This window comes from Odocoileus virginianus, chromosome 20 (genome assembly GCF_023699985.2).
Source record: "Odocoileus virginianus isolate 20LAN1187 ecotype Illinois chromosome 20, Ovbor_1.2, whole genome shotgun sequence".
NCBI lineage: Eukaryota > Metazoa > Chordata > Mammalia > Artiodactyla > Cervidae > Odocoileus > Odocoileus virginianus.
This window is the reverse complement of record NC_069693.1, coordinates 22,997,389-23,019,264: the sequence shown is the minus strand read 5'-3', so window position 1 is coordinate 23,019,264 and position 21,876 is coordinate 22,997,389. Positions and strand designations below refer to the sequence as shown.

The 21,876-nt window shown below is 41.9% G+C and overlaps 1 long non-coding RNA gene across 1 annotated transcript in view; it reads left to right on the top strand.

Annotated features, from left to right (window-relative positions):
- The window catches only part of LOC139029892 (uncharacterized), a 475,454-nt gene extending 463,248 nt beyond the window's left edge, over positions 1–12,206 (top strand). The window contains exon 4 of the long non-coding RNA XR_011482172.1: positions 12,127–12,206. This is a non-coding gene — a long non-coding RNA (uncharacterized lncRNA). The remainder of the gene's footprint in view (positions 1–12,126) is intronic.
- Positions 12,207–21,876: the final 9,670 nt, after the last annotated feature.

The window sequence follows — 21,876 nt, the reverse complement described above, 5'->3', positions numbered from 1 at the left end:
AGAACTTTCTCATTTTCAATTATGTAAAATTGGAAATAATGAACTACTACTGCTGAAAAAAATGGTAAGTTGACTCCTTTTTGAAGGGAGAGCAGGAAAGTGGTATAATTGTTATCTCTTTCTGATATAATTTCTATTATCAACTGGCCATTTCTTTACTGAACTTCCCTAAATCACGTAAGTCAATTTCTCCATATTTATCATCAAGCAAGAATGAAGTTAACCTGTGATGAGCCCTGATATCTAATTTGGCCATAGAGGTCATCTTTCGCAGAACAAAAATCTGTATCTGAGAGCTCAAGTGATGCAAGCTTTGATGGCAGAGGATATTTTAAATAAGAATTGGCATGGGAAATCCAGGACTTAACTGCTGCCATTAACCCAAACTTCTGCACCTTCTGTTGGGCAAGGAAAGAGAATGGGGGTGCAGCACTTTAAGGGGCTTCTAAAGGGTCTCTTTTGTAACTTGTTCTCCTTCCTGGGAAAAGTTAGGCTTCAGAGTCAGCTACATCTAGCTATGCTTTAGGACAGGGCTGCTGGGAAGGCAGAGCCACCAGCAAAGTCTTCCTTCAAGAGAGTCCTACCTATTGGGGAGATATTGGCTTGAAATAATGATGGATTCATTATTGAATGGTAGCAGTTCTCTGAAAATCTTTTCAGTATGCTTTGCAATGTAGTCCATTGTTTCTAACGATCATCTTTGAAAAACAAAAAACAGTCTTCTTTTAGTACCCCAAATCACTAATTTTTTTCCTATTATTTTTATTGAAGTGTAGTTGATTTACAACACTGTGTTAGTTTCAGATATACAAAAAGATGATTTAGATATCCATATATAAACATATATATCCCCTTCCATTATAGGTCATTACAAGATATTGAATATAGTGCCCTGTGTTCTCAGTAGGTCCTTGTTGTTTATCTGTTTTAGATACAGTGGTTTGCATGTGATAATCCCAAACTCCTAGTTTCTCTCTCCCAGTTCTTTCCCATTGGATAACCATGTTTGTTTTCCATGTCTGTGAGTCTGTTTATGTTTTGTAAATAAGTTCATTTCTATCATTTTTTCTTTTTAGATTCCACATGTAAGTGATATCATGATATTTATCTTTCTCTGTTTGGCTTAGTGTGATAATCTCTGGGTCCATCCATATTGCTGTAAATGGCATTATATTGTTCCTTTTTATGGCTGAGTAATAGTCTCTTGTATATATGTTCCACATTTTCTTTATCCATTCACTTGTTGGGGGACATTTAGGTTATTTCTATGTCTTGGCTATTGTAAATAGTGCTGCTAAGAACACTGGGGTGCATGTATCTTTTTGAATTCAAATTTTTGTCTTTTCTAGATATATGCTCAGTAGTGAGATTGCTGGATCCTATAGTAACTCGATTTTTAGCTTTTTTAAGGCACTCCTATACTATTCTCAATGGTGACTTTACCAATTTATGCAATGTTAATTGGTACAGCCAAATCACTTCTTTAAATGGGACCTACTCACCTACCTGTTAAGCAGTTCTTAAAATGAACCTAACTTTTGCGTTACCAGAAAAGAAAATTAAAAAGAAATGTTTGAACATGTGTGGGGGGTTTCCCAGGTGGCTCAGTAGTAAAGAACCCACCTGCCGGTGCAGGAAACACCAGAGATGTGGATATGATCCCTGGGTCAGGAAGCTCCCCTGGAGGAGGGCCTGGCAACCCACTTCAGTATTCTTGCCTGGAGAATCCCATGGACAGAGGAGCCTGGCAGGCTACAATCTATAGGGTCACCAAGAGTCGGACATGACTGAAGTGACTTAGCACGCACACACACGTGTGTATGTGTGTACTCTGTATGATGGTGTAACAACATGTATCTGAAATATGTGTGTATGTTATTATATCACTGGCATCTGTTTGAAATGGGCTGCATCTTGTCACCACCGGCAGTTCTGCGTATATGGAAGGTCTAGAGATTGGGATGGGAACCTTGTTTCCACTCAGTTTCCTCTTTGGGAACCAGAATTTTGTGTTTAGGAGATGCTCCCATTTTCATGTAAGAATAACATTTTTTGTACTGATCATTAAAGCCTAGAGCCCCATGGATTATTTACCCTTAAGTGTGTGCTGTTTTGGCTTTGGAGCACATGGAACTGTTTTCAAGGGTATATGTGCCACTTGGAAAAAAAATCTTTATACTAGAATTCTATTCATCCTTCTTCACTTCCACAAGCTTACCTTTTAGTTTTGTTTTCTTTAATGGCCTTCACTACACGTATCTCCCCCATTCTTCACCTCTCTTTAGTCTTACAAGGTTTTTTGAAGGTTGAACATTTTGTATCTGACCTACAGCTTTTCCCCAGAACATATTTCTGTTGACCAAAAATCTCAAATTACTATGGTAACTATCAAGAGGCCCGAAAAAATGTATTTGCTTTTTCTGTACTCAACCTACGGCAGAGTCACCACAAATGGCCCCAGAAATTACATAAGAATTACATCCAGGACTTCGAAAGGAGCCACCCACCCCCATGTCATTCATTTCTTTCCATTTTAGTGTGTGTTGGGGGAGATCTAATGGCAGTCCTTGGAGGAGAATAAAATCATCCGTGCAGATTCTTCTTGTTATCTCACAGACAGGGAGAGACTGTCCAGTCGCTGTGTGTGCCTGGTCAGTGGTGCAGGAGAGAGAAGAGGAAGTGCTGAAAAACGGAACAGGAAACAGATGGGAGATGTGATCTCTTAAAACTCCCCAAATTCTGAAAAACCTCAGACAAGCCTGGTTGCTTGAAGATTAGGACAAAAATGAGGTCTGCACATTTACCGAAGAGAGACCAGCAAAGCCGGCACAGCAGGGAGCCGTGTCACGTGGATGCCAAATCCAAGTTTCCGCAGTGCGGCCAGCGGCACCAAAAGGAAGTGAGAAAGTTGGACCATTTTTGAGTTAACTTGGCCCAGAAAGGTGGGGAGCAGACTCATGCTCTTACAATGACCTCTTCAACTATAACTGCACATTGAGGTCTGAAATCTCTGCAATCATGTGATTTAGCATTAAGTATACCTCTTTCTTTACTAAAAATTGGGAGGTAATTTACTAGGAATGAAACCTATAAGAATGGCCAGAAGGAAAGGACTCAGTCTTCTACATCTGCAGCCTTTAGGGCTCCTGTAAGGGGGGCTCACTTATGGGAAAGGAAGTAGAAGGGTATGGAATCAGTGAGTGGGGCTCATTTTCAGTGACCCCCCCCACAAAAGACAGAACTATCAAAGAATCTAAGTGGTTTCATTAACATTCATCCCACGGTGCAGTGACTTGTCTAAAAATGATTCCTATGCCCAAGTTCAGAGCTCTGGGAGAAATGCTGATGCTGATTGTTTTCCCAGGTTGGAATCCAGACTTCATTTGTTCTTTTTTTTTTTTGATGGTTCGGTAAGTGGGGCACAGGAGAATGGGAACGAATGCTCCCTAACCCCCAGAAACCCAAACCTACTTCTTGAGGAGATGCTAAAATCTGACAATCCAGCTGACATCCTCCTCACAAAGCCCGATAGCAACGCCATCCAAAAACCCCAGACACCCCTCCCCCTTGCAGGCAACTGCATTTCGCTTGTGACCTTGCACAGCCTGCGGTCAGGAAAGAGCCTTTGAACACATCTCCAGAGCAGCGGCGATTAAAGGGTCTTTGATTACTCAGCTCAGCTGGTTCTCCCTTCTCTGTGTTTCCTTGTTCCCCTCTCTCAGCCCCCTTCACCGCACCCAGTAGCTCAGATGGGTTTTGTTTTGTTTTTTTAATGCAACCAATTTTTCCCCCCTCTCTTTTCATTTTCCTATAGCATCCTAAACCTCAAGATGCGGTTAACACTAATCCTGATTTATTTAGGGTTTATCTGCATTATTAATTCTAATCATGAAAAAAGTACTCCAGGCCTTGGTTTGTATACAAAGTTTGGGTGTTTATTAAAAAAGACCAGCGATCCTTAGGAAACATATTTTTCTTTAGCTATGTTTTAAATCCAAACAACTTTCTTTTCTAGACTGAAAATATTCCTTGAGATGGGTCCCCTCCTTCACAGTTTCATTTATTATTATTTTCCCCCCAGTCGGTATCCTTTGAAGCTGCTTCCTGCTTTAATCTGGACTTAATATGGATTTAAACATTTACAATGGAAAATAATTTGGGTTAAAAAAATAATCTCCCTTGATAAAGCTCGAAAACTCCCACAACTGTCACCATCTCTGACAGCCGGGAATGGAATGAGATTCTTGAATATGCATATTGAAGAAAAGGAGAAGCAAGACCAACAGGGTGTGTGTTATATTTTATATTCATCAGCTGTTATGACTGACTGCAGTTGAGTGATATCCAGGGTCTTGACTTGCTGTTTGAATGAATTCATCATCACTCACAAAATATGAACAGTTATTTGGTGCCCAGGATGTACTAAAAATATCTCCACTTGGCGTAAGAGAGGGTTGTCTTCTCAGAGGCAGCAACCTGTATCCATCACTCACAGAAAGGCTGCTCACTAATTAACTCCAGCCCCTTCCTACCCATCCTTCCTGTGTTTGCATTCTTCAGCCTGTTAACTGGTATAACAGTAGATATAGAAAGTTCACATCACTTTGGGTAGCCACCACCACCCCCCGCCCCCAGCCCTAGCAAGACCAGTGTTATCAAGGGAGTTCTTCCTGGATTTGACTCAGGCGCACATGAGGATTAGAATATATTCATGGGAATTTAAAGGAATTAAGATTAGACCTCCAAGTCTACTTTGTGAGACCACAGCACTTAAGACATGTTTTGATTTCTTGCAAAATGAATCTCAGCTGAATCCAAGAAGCACTCCTCTTCCAGGGATGGAAAATAGCATGGCATGGTTACCATCACTTTCCATTCCTATACCCACAGCAGACATCACTAATCAATCACAGCACCCTTTTCCACTGAGCCAGGGGAGAGCCTCTGTATCTTTCACAACACAAAGCCACCTTTAGTGGATCCAATTTAGGACACATATTGAAAGCCAATTGTCATTCCTGCTGGGCCCTGAGACTCTTGGCTGATCTCCTGGCTTTTAACATTCCCTTTCAGCCTACCCTGTACATTGCTGCTATCTCCATTTCTGTTCTTGATTATATGGGGACATAGTGTGGGGAACAATTCCAGAAAGAGGAACTTTAACCTCTGTGGCTTCCAAAATCACTAGTACTAATGAGGCATACTAGAAACCTTTGCTCAGGAGGAACCACCCCACTCCTGTACCTGAACCCCAGAAAGTCTGTCTCTTGTGAACTTCTTTCAGCATCCATCAGTCACTTGGGCCAGGATGGAAGGTGGCTGGGGTCATCTTCTAGGACTCAACCACTCAGAACCAATTATACCAGAGTCAGGGCCTTCATCCAATTCTTCAAGACCTTCTTCCAATGTGCCTCTGAACACTTCACCAGCTTCATTCCTCTTAAGGCCGCATGTGATGTTTCTTTCTCATCCAGAAAGCTTTCCAGCCTTCACACACCCTCTGTTCCCTGCTAAGATATCTGCCCCAGTTAACTGACTCTATGTCCTCCACCAGTTTTTGCTGTATACTTTATTCAAATAACATTTACCTCTTTCCCAAGTACTATAAATTTGTTATAGAAATTTTAGAAAATGTAGATATACCAAAAAGTAAAAAATCAAATTGACTTACCATCTCATTAGGATATATACATACCATATTGATGTATATACTTCTCTTTTTATGAAATACTTCTTTTTATTGTAAAAATATATATATACTTAAGGTGGCTGAATTTTATAATATCTTATATAGAAATTATACCTTAATAAGCTGATCATATATCTATATATTACACATAGAGAGAAGCATATATACTGTGTATCTGAACTTTACATGCATTTAAAGAATTTTTAAAATATATTAAATATTTCAAATATATATTTCACATTTATGTACTCTCTTGAAAAATCTGTAAACTTTGTTATCTATAAATGTTTAGAGCCTAAAAAAATGCAACTAAATAACCTTAGGTGATATACCTACATTTCCAGTATTCCAAAGATATCTTAATATGCTTGCCCATTCTTTTTTAAATTTCGTAACAGCTTTATTAAGATGTAATTTACATATGAAGCAATTCACTCAAAGTATAGACTTTAATGGGTCAGAGTGTATTCACAGTAATCACATTCAATTTTAAAACACCTTCATCGCCCCAAGGAGAGCCCCCACAGCCACCAGCAGTCATTAGCACTCCCATTTTTCTCCAAACCCCCTCAGCCCTTGACCACTAATCTAGTTCCTATCGCTATGAATTTTCATATTGTGGACTTTTCATAAAAATGAAATCATTCAATATGTGGTCTTGTATGACCGGCTTTCACTTAGCATGTTTGCATGTTTTCAAGATTCATCTAGGCTTTGTAGCATTCCCTCACTCATTTTTTTTTAACATTTTTAAAAAAAAAGTATTTGTGCCTGGATCTTGGTTGCAGCACACAGGATCTCAATCTTCGTTGCATGCAGCATGAGGATCTGTAGTTAGGGCCAGTGAACTCTCAGTTGTGGCATGTGGAATCTAGTTTGCTGACCAGATATCAAACCTGGGCCCCCTGCATTGGGAGCATAGAGTCTTAGCCACTGGACTACCAGGGACGATACTCCATTATTCCTTTTTATTGCTAAATAATATTCCATTCTGCTTACCCTTTTTTTTTATTAAAAAAAATAGTTCTGTTTTTGTTTTAGTGATGTTAATTTTAGTACCTTACTGAATTGAATTGCCCTACATCTCCCATCTATGCACCCTTTATTCATTCCAGTGATGATTTTTGGTAGGAATCTACTGAACTTACCCAAAAAATCCAGTTCAGTTCAGTCCCGCAGATATAAAATGCGGGGGAGACAGAGATAACTAAACACAACCCTTGTCATTCAGGAGTTTGCAGTCTATTTACACCAAATCATGTGAGCAAACCATGTCCATTAGTCTTTCTGATACCTTTAGCTTTTAATTAATATTTCAATTTACATTAATTGGATGTAAGCATATTAATGTTTTTTTCAAGTTGTGTTCTTATGTTTATACCCACACTATTCTGTAAGCTCTCCCAAAACAGGATCTATGCTCCTTTATTTTCTATTATAATATTAATGACTCTATTATATTAATTGATATTAGCAGCTACCATTTACTGTATATATCATATGGTCTACAAAACAGTTCTGTGAAGTAGTCATTGCTATTTCCATTTGCTAATGGAGAAATTGAGGTTCAGAGTGATCAGGCAACTTGCAGAAGGTCATTCCCATGGTAAACGTGGTCTCTAGACCATGCTACCCCCCAGTTGCATGGAGGACACTCTAAGCAGCCAGTAGGTGATACTGTCTACCTACCGCTCTGGCAGGCAGCTCTACACCTCGGTCTGGGCATCCCTAACTAGTCTCTGGACATAAAAGCTAAAGTCAGAGTCTCAAATCTTCATCCTATGATATCTGTTAGTTGTGTTCCTTCCATTATTCCCTTGACAGTGATAGGAAACCTACCTGCTACCCCACCCTGCCAAAGAACTCCCTCTGCTTGGTACTGAAATCATTGGATGTCGTCTCTGGAATTCATCACTTTTGAATAAAAAAATTTGATACACCTAACGATAACAAATTAGGAAGCTCTCAACACCCAGGATGTGCCATTTCACAAAGTAGCATGACAAAGGGCAGGGTTTGCGAACTCAGGCCTCCCGTTTTGGGTCTCCAGAACTGTCCGACTACCTTCCTAAGACACACGTGACTAGTGTGCTGTCATCTCCAACAAGAGGGCAAGTTACCTCCGTGAATCTACACATCACAATGAAAATGCTTGGTAAATATTAAATAATAATTATTGTTTCCTTCACATTCGCTGACAGGATAAAATCCCCATAAAGAGTCTTTAAGTTCTAATTACTTTGTAGGTATTGAAACCAAACTGATAGTTGAAAAATTAATTGTGGAGCCTTCAGAGATGGAGGAGTAGGAAGTTGTTTTGAGCAGTGGTGTCACTTTGAAACTCCGTTTAAAATGTGGAGCAATAAACACCATGCGAGCTGCCAAAAGCGACAGGGCAAGAGGAGACTAGGTGTGCAGCTGGCATTTACTGTCTTCAGCACACAAAATGTGTGTTGAGTGAGTGACCAACTGAATTAACTAATTAACAGGATATGTTGCTAGGGATATTTAGAGCAATACATAGATGGACTCTATGGTGCACATGAAGGCCCCCAACAGTTGCAATAATATGTAACATTAATATGTAATAATCAACATAGCTACAAGCCAGGCCCTATTTCAAGTGCTTTATATTACATCTAGAGAAGGAAATGGCAACCCACTCCAGTATTCTTGCCTGGAAAATCCCATGGACAGAGGAGCCTAGAAGGCTACGGTCCATGAGGTCACAAAGAGTTGAACACAACTGAGTGACTTGACTTTTATATTACATCATTTAATCCTGACAACAAATTGTGAGGCCAATATCCTCATTTTTAAAATGAGAAAGTAGAGGCGCAGAGAAGTTAACTGACTTGCCCAACATCACATGGTTAGTTAATTTTTTTTACTATGCCATTCTCTAATCTCTCAGGAGATCACTGAATTTCCAGGAACTTCCAAAAGCTATCCAGGGATTTTTCCAGTCTGTAGTCTTCAAAGTAGTTCATGGAACCATGAAAATTGCTTCAGAAGTTCCACCAACAGTATTGTGTTTGTTAAACAGGGTTGAGTTTAGCTCTCTGAAGAAAAATAAATTTCAAGAAGCAAGTCCAAATTTGCTGCTTGAACCTGCTTTGCATGTTGGATTTCCACACGGCATTTTGTTTTCAAACAAAAGAGAGAAAGAGTGTTCCTTCGTCACAGGTTTGGGGCTGGTCAATGCTTTCTGTAACGGGTCAAATGGCAAATACTTTAGGCTTTGCAGGCCACACCATCTCTATTACAACAACTCAGTTCTACTACTGTGCAGAAACAGCCATGGACAATATGTAAATGAATGAGCATGGCCGTGTTCCAATAAAGCTTTATTTATAAAAGTAGGGAGTGGGCCATAGTTTGCTAACTTCTGGTCTAGGTCATCCTCCTGTGGTCAGGCGGACCTAAACTTTCCAAATACTGGTTGTCTTGATTACTCACAAAGAGAAGGTATGTAGTTCTAGACCCCCATATTTATTAATGCCTTCTACCAGAAAGCCCAGGCCACAGTTTAACAGAAAGGAATCTAAAACGTACTGAATGCAAACTTTGTGTCAGGTACCCTGCTAATGGTTCAGCAACAGCTGAATTAATCCTCCTCATAACTGTGAAGGGTCAAGAGTAGGATTCCCCTCAACAAAAAAGAAAACTGAGACTTGCAGAGGTGAAAATAGTAATGAGAGTCAGGCCAGAGCCTCACTGTGTGCAATTCTACCATGATGACCTGGCTGAAAGCCACATGGCTTGTCCTGTCATGTAATAGACTGGGAGGTTATCAATGTCACCCTCGGTTGATTCTTTTCTAGGAAAAACCCTTCAAGTTCGCTTTATAAGCTTACTTTTCTCCCCACAAAATGTGTCACCATCTCTATTAAATTAGAGACTTAAAGAAGAATGTTACCATATCTGTATGAGTTTCCTCAAGGCATCACACAAGTGGAAAGTAACCTTGCAACTTCAATAAGCTGTTCTCCTATTTATGCTTTCTAGTTTTTTATTGTCTATCTTAGCAGGCTGCAATGAGGGTTGTATTACCTGGTAATCCTCCATGATCCATATGTATTTTATAAAGATCATTTTTTATCTCTAAACTTTGTTCTCTGCCTCCTGTACTTGTCTCTTGAACTCATACTATTCTGGGAAATTTTGGAGCTCTAAGTCTCAGTAACTCCCTTTCGTCAAATGTTTAATGGTACCACTAACTTAGTTATATGGCACCACTAGATAAATCTAATGTCTCCTTCCTGCATAGATAGGATAGGTTGAAAATTCGAGGCTGAAATGTTGATGCTTACAACACTAAATCTCTTTAGAACATGTATTTGTTGTCTTCTTTCACATTCACCAAAATGCCTTGGAAGAGAAGGACCTCTTACATCTATTGTCAATTCATTCTGGATTGGTTTCCTCTCAAGAGCCAGTCAGCCCCATTCAACCAGCAGTAGGTGGTTGGTGCTTTCCCACAAGTCAGTGAGAGCATCACCTTTCATGGCTCTTGATTCCGAAAAATCCCATGTCTCTGAGCCACCGCAGCCCACCTTCACAACTGAATGGTGACATAACTTCTTGTGAAACAGAAGAGAAGTCCATCACATGTAGAAAAGTCAGCCATCAATAAGCAGCTCTGTAAGTGTTTCAGTTGGGGACCAACCACAGAACGGGCTGTCCTTCAACAATCAAACAGTCTTTAGCTGTGATCAGCTGCTTCCATCACCTCTGAGACTGGCAGATTTCCAATAAAGCCAATAGCACCCCCTCCCCCAGGGTAAGGTCATCAGCAGGAGGCAGGCATTGTCCTTCAGCCCAGCAGTTTGACAACAGTGTTAGCTTACACTCTATTAGCCAGCAGCTACACCCTGACCCCTGACCCTGACACTGGCCTCAGACGGCCCTCTCCTGAGGTAGACTCTGATCATTTGGGGTGGCCCGCCCTGCTGGTTAGTATGAGAGGAGGCCCATCAGGACCAAGCAGGGCTCCTTGCTCAGCCCTGCTCCCCACAGGAGGCTGAAGGCTTGCAGTACAGAAACGAGCCAGAGTTGAACCCGAGATGGCAAAGGTGAAAGTTCAGAAACATATCCATCAGCAGTCTGTCACCAAAGGACGCTGTGAGAACCATGGGAGCTTTCAGCGTAGGGCTAGCTGTTGTCTCCAGACAGTCCCACTCCTTAATGGAAAAGACATATCAAAATATGGCTTACAGAATACAAAATAATGGACTGAGATGTACATTATATGAGGGTGTTAGATTGCGATGTACTTTACAGTGGGGGAATTAGATTGAAGTGTTATGCCGGAGTAGTTAGGTTGAAATATGGATTATCCTAGGAATGTTAGCCTGAGATGTGCTTTATAACACAGTTGTTAAATGAAGACGTGCTCTTCAACGCAGGCATTAGTCTGAGATGTGCATTATAGCAGAATTGTTAGGAGGAGATGTGGATTCCACTTGGGGAGGGGGATAAGAGCAAGGAAAAACACCTTGTACTGAATAGTACTCAAGGTTACAGAGAGTCTTACGCATTACATGGATTTCAGAGGTTTGAAAGCGGGGGGAATGAGAGCATGGCAAATATGTATGCCATGTATATATAAAATATGCATATAGAATGTTCTTCCCTTCTCCTTTCTGCCCAGCCAAACAATCTGCCACTTTCCCCACTTTTCCTGTTAGGGACTTAAAGGCCTCCCCGCCCCCCATCAATAAAAACATTAGCTCACTAAACAGCCTGATGGCTTTTCCTTCCCTGGCTTAACCCTTCGGGAGCTGGGGTTTCCTTTGGATTTGTAAAGATATTGATCCCAGATAATGTTTGCCTTTCTAACTCTCTCTTCCCTCGACTTGATGGATAGGTTCAGGGCGGCATCTCGGCAGCCAGCTCACCACAGCTACCCAGGGAAAGGGGAGTGGAAAGCGAGGCGAGCGTCCTGTAGTTTAACACCCTCAGAAGGCCTTCCCGGGATAGGCAGGCAGTTATGCAGTGGCTGGGGAGAGATGCAGGCGCCGCAGTCGCTTTCAATCAGCGCGGGATTTCACTTTCGATTTTCCTCATTCTTGTCCTGACCCTTCTACCAAAATTTCTTTGGTTCAACTTTTAGACTGTTGTATAATTTCTAATTAATATCAGATGTTCTCTTGAGGCTAGCAGCCCTGAGTTGCCTTTATAAAGTCTCCTTTTCCAGTGAAAGAAGGTGATTTTCTCCAGCTTGGTCAGCGTGGAATGAGCACAGGTAGCTGGGTCGTTTGCTGGTGGCCCAGGTGGGAACGACGTTGATAAACCCTCCCCTTAAATGCAAATCATATCCAAGAAAAATAAGTGGGAAAGGATGGGCTCATCCTCTCTCTCGTTTCCCACTTGGCCTATGAAGGTCCACCGAGTGTCTCCCCAACTGTGTTTTCGTTCTTTCTTCTCTCCCTCAGCTCCGAAGATATAATTTACAGCCTCCAGAAGTCTAGCCGAGCGTGATTGGATGGTGTCCAGCCTTGCCGGAATCAGAGAGGTGAGTTCCAGCCTTCTTGTTTCTCAATGAAAGAGAATGTTATACCAGGTGAGTTAACGCAGTCAAAAGGCTAACCCGCCAGACAAGGACACCAAACAAAGCCAAACAGTTCAAAGGAAATAAAAGTGTTACTAGACACCTCTGCATTGTGCCCTGAGGTTCCGGGAAAGAGGCAAGCGGGCAATTCTGCGTGTGTTTTGTCAGGCCCTGTTTGTCTAGATAGAAAAATGGGGCTGAGCTTACTATGGGCGGGACACAGGAATGTGACAGAAATATGCTGCCCAGGTAGGAAGGCAGTTCCATCTCCCCCGTGTGTCTCTGCCAATTTTTCTCTCTTTGTCAGCCTTCCTCCTCCTGGTCTCTCTGAGCATTTCCTGGCTAAGCACTCCTTGACTCCATTCTGGTGTGTTCTTTTTCGTGGTGTCCATCGCTGCCTCATTTTCTGACATCACATTTCCCTTAAAAATAGGCTTTGAGAGCTATTTCTAGCCCCTGTCAAGGGATCTGTCCAGCCAGACTCCCACGGGAGGTAGCAATGAGTTTAAAGCCAATCCTGGGGAAGAAAGAAAGAGAGAGAGAGAGAGAGAGAGAGAGGCTTGGCTTAGTCTCAGACTCCGTTTTAAAACAAATCTTCTGTTGGGTCAAGTGAGATATTTGGGGCTTCTCCCTAACTGCATTATAGTTCTCTGGAACACCACCTAAAATCCCACCCTGAAGAAGAGACCACGGAGTATCACAGCAGGATCGTGGTGGCCTGGTGGTTGGAAGCAGCTTTGGAATCTGCACTCCTCTATCACTGAATTGCTCTGTGAATTTGGGCAAAGCACTGGGCTTTTCTAAGCCTCAGTTTCTCCATTCATAAAATGGGCTTAATGGTAGCATTGACCTCCAGGTTATTATGCGGCCCAAATGGCCTAATGTATGTAATGCTTAGTCTGACGTCTGCCACAGGGTAATCACCCAACAGATGGAGGTTGTCGATTTTGCAATTTTAGCACCATGCCATGCCAACAACGCGCCCATTTACCGTCGGGCTCCCACGGTATTGACTTATCACATAACCACGCCCACCCTCATGCTCATTAACACATCTGGTTTTAGACACATGCTGCATCTCTTAGCCTAGGTCCTTTTCAATAAACGCTGCTGTTTATGAGGATTTTTTCTGTATAGGAAGAGGGACCTCCTGGCCAATGAGGGCAGAGACAGATTAGAAGGGCCTTCCTGATGGAATATAACCCCCCTCTTACTCACTGGGAACTAGCCATGATTGTATGTCAAAGGTAACAGTTCATCTCCACCATGGGGATTGGCATTCGGTTCCCAAATAGGGCCTAATGTGATCCGACAGGCCTGATTTCTCTAGATATATATTAAAACAACATGCCCAGTGCTGATGGCTCCAAGGTCCTGACCCTTAACAAGGGCTTATGACGTAAGGTAACCTGCCCAGGAGAGCCGGCAGGGCAGGAGGCCAGAGGGACAAGGTCATCGGCTAATGAAGTGGTCAGCATTGAGTTTCTGTCACTCAGCTGGTTAACAGGAAACTGAGAGGGAAGTAGAAGAAAATGGGAACATTTAAGAAACAAAGGAAAAGACCACGTTTCGGCTAAGGCTCCAAAGGTGAACTGTTGTTGTCAGAAGGCAGGGGGGATGAAACACAGCTGGTTGGAGCCCTCCTTGTGGACTTGTTTAGTTTAACCTAACAAGCACACACTGGTTGAAAGGGGATTTGGAAGAGGCTAACTCTATAGATCTTCCCTTGTAGTTCAGTCAGTAAAGAATCTGCCTGCAGTGCAGGAGACCCAAGTTCGATTCCTGGGTGGGGAAGATCCCCTGGAGAAGGAAATGGCAACCCACTCCAGTGTTCTTGCCTGGAGAATCCCATGGACAGAGTAGCCTGGCAGGTTATAGTCCACGGGGTCGCAAGAGTTGGACATGACTTAGTGACTAAACCACTACCACAAGCCCTATAGAAATCCCAAGTCAGAATGAAAATGAGCAGGTACTAAATCAGACTGTTCTTTGGCTCAAGTTAGTTTCAGACATGGCCAGGAAAAGTGGTCAAGAGCACTGGCTTAAGAATGGATTCCAGACTGGTTATCTCTGGACTCCAAGCAGAGTGCCCTCTGAGGTTCAGCTTCAGTATCTGGTACCCACCTCAAAGGGAGGTTGGTGATATTAGATGAGAAAGTTCATGTACTGGGCTTCACGTGCAAATCATCCCTATTCATTCATTCAGTTGGGCACAAATTGTCACACAGATGTCAGCAGTTGTTACTGTTATTCCACATGCTCTTATAGCCTTAGAGAGAGTGGAATGGAGTTTTAAAAAAATGGATAGTAAGTCGTCTGTTGCACAGAAAGAGGACAGTTCCATCAGTTTCACAGTGACAACTTCTGACGCATCCAATTGGGGGAGCACTTTCGAACCACTCATCTGGTCAACAAGCTTTAAAGGAAAATACTGCCTGCTGTGTGTTGTCCTCGGTCTTGGGATGGAGTTGTACTGAATCAGAATCGTTCTTTTTAAAATATTTATCTGTTCATTCAGTCATTCATTCATTTGGCTGCACTGGGTCTTAGCCGCAGTTCTCAGAATCTTTGATCTTCATTGTGGCATGCAGGATCTTTACTTGTGGCATGTGAGATCTAGTTCCCTGACCAAGGATTGAACCTGAACCCTCTGTATTGTGAGTGTGGAGTCTTAACTACTGGACCACCAGGGAAGTCCCCAGAATTATTCTTTTTTTAAAAATTATTTAATTCAGTTATTTATTTATTTTTGGCCATGCTGGGTTTTTGTTGCTTTTGTGTGAGCTTTCTCTAGGTGTAGCGAGTGAGGGCGACTCTTCATTGCGGTGCACAGGCTTCTCATTGCGGTGGCTTCTCTTGTTGTGGAGCCCAGGCTCTAGGCACACAGGCTTCAGTCGTTACAGCATGTGGGCTCAGTAGTCGTGTCTCTTGTGCTCTACGTCTCGGCCTCAGCAGCTGTGCACAGGCTTAGTTGCTCTGGAGCATGTGGGATCTTCTCAGACCAGGGAATGAACCCATGTCCCCTGCATTAGCAAGTGGGTTCTTACCCACCGCACCACCAAAGAAGTCCCCCCAGAATCATTCTTGACTTTGTTCTTCAGAGTCTTGCTGGGGAGGCAGAAATATCAAGACCTATAGCATGAGTGGTAGTCTATTATAAGAATGTGGCAAAGAGCGGGGACAGCCAGCTCTTCTAGAGAAGGTCAGAGAGAAGTCAAGAGTTGAGGACGTTCACATCTCTTATATCACTTGATCCTCCAAAGGATGACTTGGGACAGGTAAGACTGATGTAGCTTTCCCCCTTCACTGTATGTATAAAAAGGTTGAGACCCAGAGAAGTTAACCCTTGCCTCCTTTGCAGCAGCTCATGGTAGGACAAGACTGTTGTCCCAGTCTCCAGACTTCCAGAAGGAAGCCTTCTCAGCAGCATCAGAATGAATTGGGATCACTGATAGCCTTACGAGGTCCAAAAACGTTTCTCTTAACTGGCACTCTCATCAGAGATAATCCAGTTCTTGGACATTTGAATGCACAGAAAGGGCAGAAGTTTTCCATTCCATTTCCTGAGTTACTAAAAAGATTCTTTCAAAGCTTTTCCCTGTCATTTCTGAAAGTGAAGGTCTATGGGTTAGGAAAGGAAGCACTGAATCTCCGGAGAGATGGAGAACAAGGACGCTGGTCCCAGCAGTGCTACGGTCTCCCTCCGGTCCCGGAGTCACGGGTTCATCAGGTCCCCAGATTAAGAGTTCATATTCCCTGCCCTCTGCTGCCTTGCAAAGGTCATCTGAGGATAAACTGAAAGCATTGATTCTGAGGAAACACCTTGAATGGTTACTAAGGAGTATAAAATTCCAATGAAAATGATCAGTTTAGACCGTAGTGGCCTGGGAATGAGGAATTGGAGCATCACTGGGGCAACCAGCTCCCTGTTCCCATCGTGACCCAGCAAAGCCCCTTTATCCAGATTCAGTTCCTTAGGACTTCATTGGGTTTGACAACACTAGCTGAGCAGCACAGACACTCATACGCCTTTAACCCAAGGCTGAGCTCTCAAATGTACACCTAACATTAAGCTTTTTTCTGATTATAAAGAAAAAATATAATCTCTTTTCAAAGCGACTGGTCAAAGCAGACAGAAAATTAGCATTACCCCAAATTCTACCACCCAGAATAAACACTGTTAACCTGAATGGCGTCTTATCAAATGCTTAGTCTGTAGACGTATACTTGTATATGTCTTTTATTTTATATCAGTGGTATCGTAGTTACTTGTTGTCCAAAGCCATGTACCACACCAGTGAAGTACAGATTTGCATGTTTCTCTTCAATGACTGTGTTGCATTGCAGTGTTGGATGTACTGTCAGTGATTTGACAAATACTCTGTGGATGGGTGGTTATGGTATTCTCAGAAATACTCTAAATGAACATCCTTGTGCTTGGTGAATCTTCCCAGTTATCTGCTTAGCATAAATTTCCACAAGTTGGAATTTCTGGGAAAGCTGTCAACCCAATGTTAAGAAAGAATTCACGTGGAGCATTGGGGTAATAAAAGGGCAATGACCAGCCAAGCTGAAGAGCCCCATTAATCCTAGTGGCCTGTGACGGTTGCAGGAACCTTTCTCCATTCATCTCTGGGGACATGGGTATGAGAGAAGGTGAATCCTCACATCCCTGAGGTTAAGCATCAAGCCAGGAGGGTCTAGAGCTAGATGCTTGTTTTCTGTTACCTCACACCTCCCATGCCTTTCACCCTGGCCTTTGGATCCTCTCTGCCACACTGTTCATGCCCTGACACTCAGACTATCAGCCAGTGGGCTCCATTTTCCCTTGACTGGGTTTTCTTCCTGCTTTTCCCCATATGGGGCCCTGATGAACTCCTTTGAGTAAGAGTAGGCACCGAGACCAGCCAAGCAGTGAGTTGAATTGAGTGATTACATTGCAACATTTTAATTTGCCTTTGGACAAATTCTCATAAGCTTTCCCGAGAAAATCTCCCATTAGACATAGTCATTTAATTTAAGAACAGTTGGGAGAAGAAGATGAGCTAAGATGACAGATGGAGGAATGCAGATGTGTGTGTGTCTTAGAAGGACTCGGAAGCGCTCTGAGGATTTGGCATTCAGTGCAGCGCAGTGTCAGCCTCTACTGCTTGTGTCTACGGACTTGAGAAATTTTCAAGAAATCATTAAAACACAGTGATTTTTCTCAGATGACAAGCAGATTTTTTTTTTCTTGTCTATAAAATCATAGCAAGGTCAGTTAAAGAACTGGATAGCCCCTGCACACACCCGAAGTCCACCAAATGCAAAAAATAAAATTTGACTAGCCTTGGAGGAAGGCAAAAAAAAAGGCTGCTGTTAGGGAGAAATTTCCTTTGGTCACATTGCCACAAAGATCATTTTTTTTTTTTGTAATTCCATGCTTACCCTGGTTTCCTTCAAACAGATTTTCTGAACATCCTAATTTGGTGTTCACATAATTCAATGTCTATTATTGTTTTAGGTACACAGTTATTATTTTAATTATAATTTAAAGCTGCCTAATATACCCTGAGGTTACCGGGCACCTAGAAGAAATAAATAAAAACAACGTGCCATTTTTAAAATCAGCATGTTTATTTGGAAGTCCCATGAGCCGCTCAACTAAGATATCATAAAACTTTCAAATAAACTAAATCAGAAACAAAATAAAATATCCAGTCTTAATCTCCTTAGAAGGCATGCCAGAGAAGGTTGCAGCTAGCTGAGTGCTGGCGTGAGAACTCTCAGAATGACTTTATTACTGAGTTTGGGAACCCTAGTGTATGTCTTTTTTTAAGTTATATAAGTGGTTTTTCAAATTTTTATTATTTGCTTATTTGGCTGCACTGGGTCTTAGTTGCAATACATGGGATCTTCCATTTTCGTTGTGGCAGGCTGTATCTTTAGTTGCAGCATGTGGGATCTAGTTCCCTGGCCAGGGATCAAACTTGGGCCCCCTTCATTGGGAGCATGGAGTGTTAGCCACTGGACCACCAGGAACGTCCCCTCAGTGTATGTCTTGATGCCTACAGTCCATATTGCAGTCTGCACAGTCCTAGTCCTTGATGTATAATCCTTAGTCAATGAGGAGTTAGTTGGTCTAGCAATGAATCTGGTGAGGGAAAGAACACAGAAACACCCATCCAGCATGTGGAGGACTACTTCATCCACATGGTGTTGGATGGCTTCCTCCAGTGGGGGTGTCAATAAAGCAGATGCAGTTCTCATTAACTCTGATGTTTTAAATGTGGAATTGGTGAAATATCTAAGTCTAGTGATTTTACATTTGGAAGGCTAAAGACATTTCAAAACAGTTCCATAATGTTCCTACATGTGAGTTTCCATAACAGAAAACAGTAAAATCATTTTCAAACCATTTACTGCTTGTATTCTGCATGTAATCAGAGCTGTTATGGTTTGTTAAGCAACAGAATTATCTAGTGGGCAGGAGGTTTATGCTGTTCTAAGACCTTCGAGCTACACAAGTATGCAAATCAGTAAATATTATAGAATCCATTGAATAAGCATAGTCAGGATTTCCAGAAGGAAGCATCCATTCCCTCCATCCCCAGAATGGTCTTAGTATTTGGTGACTCTTTTCGGGACTCAAAGAGTTGGACTGTCAAAGCTGGGTCACTTCAGTTTCTAAGAACAAGGCAGAGAGTATGTGCCTTCAGGGTGGCAAAGAGAGATCTCCTTCCTTACTGTGGACAAAGTAAGAGGAAAAAAAAGAAAATGACGATAAGGCCAAAAGAGAATTTTAAAAAGAAGGAAGTTGATCCACAGATTGGCAAACTCCAATGACTGCATGGATTAAGCAAAGAATACAAGTAAATGAAGTGGGGATGATATAAGGCAATAGGGAGGGGTGGGGACTGTGGAGAACACGCTCAGCCTTAGGGGGCAGCAGCTGCTCAATTCTAGCCAGTGGTTTCTAGGCCCAGTGAAACCAGAATTTTTTATTTTTTCAAAAGAAGCTAGAAATATCCTTTTTTTTTTTTACTTGAAATATCTCAAATTTTGAATGTTGGCAATCAATTTGATGTAAACACCAACACAACACGTGAACCAAATTAAAGATTCAACATTGCCACATTCAGCTCATGGGCTGTAACTTTGTAAACTATATGAGACAGAAGCAAGTAGTTGGGAGTTAAAAGGAGCAACAGATTCTGAAGCATGGAACAGAGAATTTATATTAAGGATTCTTTCTTTCTCTGTCTCAGATAAGAGAGAGGCTTATCAAGTCTTGCTGCTAATTCCCATCTATAAAGAAAAATATATACTTTTTCTCTCCCATTCTATCCAATGCCCTCGAACCTAAAATAACTTTAAATTTACTTCATCCTTTGTTTCTGATTCTCTTTGTAAATATTAGACTGGTGAATGAATTCTGGATGTACTGAGCCAGGCAACTGCTTCCCATCTCTTAATGTTCTGAGATGGGGGTGGGTTGATGCATAAGAAGTATCTGCAGAAGGTGGAAAGCTGTTTTGAACCTCTTTGCACTATTTCTTTTACAGATTAGAATGTATTTAATTGGTTAAGAGTATTATCCTTAGAGCATTTCTATCATTTGAGCTTAAACATTTTGATATTTAGCACATGGATATTTAAGTATCCATCAGTTTTTACTAAATAATGCTGCATTTGTAAACAACCCCCAGGTCTTAGTGACTTAAAGATATGTTTTTTTTTTTATGTACAAAATTGCACAAAAGTAATCCTTCCATTTCATCTTTCTCCATTTCATCCAAATTAGATGGTTGTATCTTTGTTCCATTTCATCTTTATTCTGAGTCCTAGGCTGAATGAAGGAGCAGCTCCTCCCTGGCTTCAAAACTATATCCTGCTAGAAGGGAGAAAAGAACCAGATGGCTTTTAAGGCTTCTGCTCAGAAGTAGCATATGTCACTTTCTCTCACATCTTACTGGTGACCAAGTCACATAGCCAAGCCTGATGTTGATGAAGCAAGAGAAGTGTTACCCTCTGGCAGGGAAGGGCAACATTTAGGAACAATGAAACCATCTCCCATAGAGGGTGCTTCCTCAGGGACTTTGAAACAGAAAAATAAGAGCAAGTTCCCCAACATCTCCTTTTGGAGAAACAAAACCAGCCCTCAGGCTCCATGCTGCCCTTGGTAGGGACTATCGAGGTCATTTGATCAGTGAATGGTTAAAAGATGGTACCTGAAAAAAAAAAAAAAGATGGTACCTGGAGTCAGACTTCCTGAGTTTAGATCTTGGCTCTAAGACCTTAGATATATTATTCAACCTTCTTGTGTCTCGTTTTTCCAGTGTAAGCATACCTGCCTATAAGGCTGTTTGAAGAATTCAATGAGTAAAGATATGTATTTGTATGTGGAATACTTAGAACAGTGTTTTGCTCATAATAAGTACTATTACTACAGTGATGATGACTAGAAAGCTATTGGCTCAAATGCATCTCAGCCACCTTGTCACCCCTCTATTATAGCTAGATTACTTCAGGTCATTTTGACTTTAAGAATCCCATATGAAAATGCATGCACTTCTAGAAGGTCTAAATACTTAAGTTTTTATCAACTTATTCCCTGTTGGGGAACACTTTGAAAGCAGGTTTGAGCAGAATGAGATATAGAAGAGGGTCCTGGAGACAGTGAGAGAGAAAAAACAGAAGTTGGGAAACAAGGAACCCCCCCCCCCCATAATAAATTTGCCATACTGGATGGTTTTACATAGAGCTACTCCAGAACCAGACCAGTGGTTCTTATCCTTGGCTACACATTGGAATCAAGAGGATGCTCAGACCATACCCTAGACCAAAACATCAGAATCTCTGTGGGTGGGATGCAGGACTCTGAACATCTTAAAGCTCCCCAGGCCCTTTTTATGTAAAACCAAGGCTGATTAGCCCAGGAGCAGTGTGTCTTCCACTCCAAGCACCTGATTGCCTCCTCCTTGGTTCAGAATTTGCTCTGCCGTGGATCTGCCTTAACCCCAGTTTCTCCAGCATGGTCCAGGTGAACTGACTAGGAGAGGAACATTTGCTGACAAAGAAGAGGGAGAGATATGGCCAAAGTTGAGCATTTGTCTTTTCTTTTCTCCTGATTGATCACTTTATACAATAATAAAACTTTTAAAAGGTTGAACCTGAACTGAGGCTGTGACTGTGACACAATTAATCAAACTCTTGAAGAATCATGTTACATTATGTGCTTCAAGCATTGATCCAGTTCACTAAAAGTTGGCCTGAAATACAACCGAGACACAAGATATTGGATCCATAAGAAATGGCCAGGATGCTGTCAATTGCTTTGAGCCTCCATGTGATATGTGGCCATGCAGCTGGCCAGACATTAAAGCAAGACAAATTTTAACACATCAGAGAGGATGTCACCAGCCTCCACCTTGCCCCAAATTACTGGGAGAAGAAGTACAGAGAAGAAAGGGTTGACTGGGGTATGATCCCCAAACCTGCTATCACTGCAACTAGATAACGATGCTGCTATCCATCCACAAGCCTCCAAGGCTCCCTACCTCGTCTTGAATTGATCACAGACAGTACCAGCATCCCCGGTACTATAAACTCTTCCTCATGGAGGAACATTCTGTGGTCCTCTCTAAAGCTAAGT